This window comes from Mustela erminea, chromosome 2 (assembly GCF_009829155.1).
Source record: "Mustela erminea isolate mMusErm1 chromosome 2, mMusErm1.Pri, whole genome shotgun sequence".
Taxonomy (NCBI): Eukaryota; Metazoa; Chordata; class Mammalia; order Carnivora; family Mustelidae; genus Mustela; species Mustela erminea.
Window position 1 is genome coordinate 67,899,914 of NC_045615.1, and position 3,157 is coordinate 67,903,070.

At 37.4% G+C, this 3,157-nt stretch overlaps 1 pseudogene; it reads right to left on the reverse strand.

Annotated features, from left to right (window-relative positions):
* Positions 1 to 581: 581 nt before the first annotated feature.
* On the reverse strand, positions 582 to 2,580 carry LOC116582211 (annotated as a pseudogene).
* Positions 2,581 to 3,157: the final 577 nt, after the last annotated feature.

Below are 3,157 nucleotides of genomic sequence, written 5' to 3' on the forward strand. Positions count from 1 at the left end.
TATCCTGTAATAATTCTGCTAAGGACTTTGTACTGTCTACAGAGTCCATCCAGCAGTCCTATGAGAAAGTAGTCAGTCAAGATCTACTTTACAGGGGCGCCTGGGTGGCTCAGTGGGTTAAAGCCTCTGCCTTCGGCTCAGGTCATGATCCCAGGGTCCTGGGATTGAGCTCCGCATCAGGCTCTCTGCTCGGCAGGGAGCCTGCTTCCACCTCTCTCTCTCTGCTTGCCTCTCTGCCTACTTGTGATCTCTGCCTGTCAAATAAATAAATAAATAAATCTTAAAAAAAAAAAAAAAAGATCTACTTTACAGAGGAGTAAGCTGGTAGTGCCCTCAGTCACGCAGCTATTTCGTGGCACAGCTAAACTACAAGTCCTGATCTTTTCTGTTCCAAGGCCATTCATAATTATGCCCTTCCTGAGTGGTGTTCCTTACTCCCTCTTCTGTGCCTGGTGTGCCCATTATCTTCATTACCATATTGTTTTTCTTTTCTTTTCTTTCTTTTTTCTTTTCTTTTTTTTTCCTATTCTTTTCTTTTCTTTTCGTTTCTCTTTTCTCTCTCTTTCTCTCTCTCTCTCTCTTTATGTATTCAAATCTTGTTCATAACAAGGCAGGATCTGGGGTTGGTTTTTGTAGCTCCAGCTAGCCCTGCGGCTTCTGGTGCCCCTGAACTTCCAGTCTTCGGATGGCACCCAGGGTTTGATGTAGCTGCGTGGGGTTCCTGGGACCTTGCTGAAATGCTTGTGTATCTGTCCGCCCTTGCGTGGACAAGAGAGCAAGATAGTGCCAGAGCTGGGGGAGTCCAGGGTCAACTAGTCAAAAGGAAGGATCTCGCCTCCAGCTTGGAGGATACAGCCCCAGGCCCGGCTGCTCATGCGCAGGATGTACACCTTCAATATTGGCACCTCAGGGATATGCACATCGTTGATTATACTTCCTACAACCACAGCTGTTTTGTTTTCCTGGCCAGGCATCTTCATCTTCCAGAACATCCGGGAGAGGGAGAGAGGTGGCAGGTTGGTGCGACTCAGGAGCAATGTCTTCAATACAACTTAATTAAAGGGAGAGTTGGTTCATCTGGCCAGAAACCTCTATGCACAGCTTGATCAACAGTTTCAGGTAGATGTCATGTCTCTTAGGCTCCTTGTGCTGAACCTCTTGGTCCTTGTTGTGGTGGATGTGGACTCCCATGATGGTGCTGCCTGATCAGTCAGGTCTGGAAAGAGAATCCTTAGTCTTTCATTCTTGGTGGTCACAAGACACATTAAACTGTAGACCTCTTCCAGAGTAGTCCTGAATCTAAAGATATGATAACCCCAAACATTGTCAATTCTATATGCCGAGAACTTCACAGCGATTGCTGAATAGATAATTGAGCAGGTGAATAAATTAAAGAAATAGAAATGTGTATGATACGAATTATTGCATGTATAACCAACTTACAGACATTGTCGGGAAAGCTCACTTGGAATACCTTTCTATTATCCCTCTGTAGGGAATATAAACTCGGTTCCTCAGTTTAAAGTGGAATTTAAATAAGGCAGCATATGTTTTCTTGTTCCATCAAAAGCAGTAACTTACAGAAATGAATGGGACAATGAGGGGATATGTTTAGATTGTCACACTAATGATGCCTCTTATATCAGTGTTTTCTCTCTTGCTGAAGGTACCAGAGAATATTTTGAAGAAAGCGAAGATTTAATCCTCTCAATTGTTGGTTTCAAAGGGCTTAAAATACCGTTTCCATACTCCACTGCTAAACTACTTTGTACATCTCACTATTGAATTTTTAAGGCCCTGTTAGAACCTGTCTATTTAGCATCTGTATTCTCATCATGAAATATCTAATTCTGTGTATTTACCCCTCAGTATGTAATGTACTTGTATTAGTACCACAATAAATCCTTTCAAGGCTAAAAGATATCCTCCTTTTACTGCCATTCAGGAATACATTACTCAATTTAGTTTTTTATCCTTTGTATACCCTCCATGAGTTTAAAACCATAAGTGAAATTTATAATTAAATGTGTGGAAGTATCTTTAATTTTAATCATTTTAATTATCTTTTTCTTATTCTCTCTTGCCTTTCTTCAATAGCAAAAGATTCATGCATTTTTCTAGACCAGTGGTTTTTAAAATATTAACTATGTTCATTTTCAGGCATGAAGATATCTATCCATACTATGATCTTTTCAGCTTTGCTCTATGAATCATCATAAGATCTGTGGTATGAAAAATACAAACTAAGGACATTTTTTTTAGTTTTATTTTGTTTTTATAACAAAGTTTCAACCATGTATAGTACTTTTGATGTTTCTTATTGTAACAATTTTGTATGGTGATATTTAGTACCTATATTTATTGGGATGTACACTTAATAATGTATGTAAATGTTGAACCACTATATTGTACACCTGAAACTAATGTAACATTGTATGCCAGCCATACCTCAATAAAAATTTAAAAGGACTGTAGAAGACCCACAGGAAACCTTTCTTACTTGCCAACTGTTATTAATGTGGTAACTATTATCTCTCCTGGTCACATTGCTGCCATTAAATTGTGCTAGAAGAAGCAGGGCTTTTGATTCTCTTTCTTTCTTGTGTGAGTCAGTCATCTGAGTCTTCTAATCATTTCTGGAACCTTTGGTCAGTCACAATGCTAGGATTGCCATTATTATCAATTTTATTAACATTCTGTTTAAGTTCCAGCCAACGCTAGATACAATTCTATCTATCCCCTTCAAAGAGTAGATAGTTTTACATAGTGCTCTTGTCACAGGTAAAAACACAGAAATCAAAAGAATAAAAAGGAAGTCCAGAAAAAGATGTAAAAATATATAAAATTTTTGAAGGTAATGAAGACAGCATCTCAAAGTATTGAAAAAAAGATTTATTAACCATTCAGTAAGTGATACTGAAACAACAAGCTAACTATTACTTAAAAATAAAGTTATAACCATAATTAAAATAAAATACCAAAGGTAATGTTAAGTGGATTAAGATTTAAATGTATAGAATAAAACCATAAAATCCAAGAAGAAAATATACTTTCTCTATTACATTGGAGGAAGGATCTCTATGTATGACATTAGCCATAAAGGAAAAACATTAATAAGTTTGCTTAAATAAAATTTATCTGTTAATTTTAGAGACAC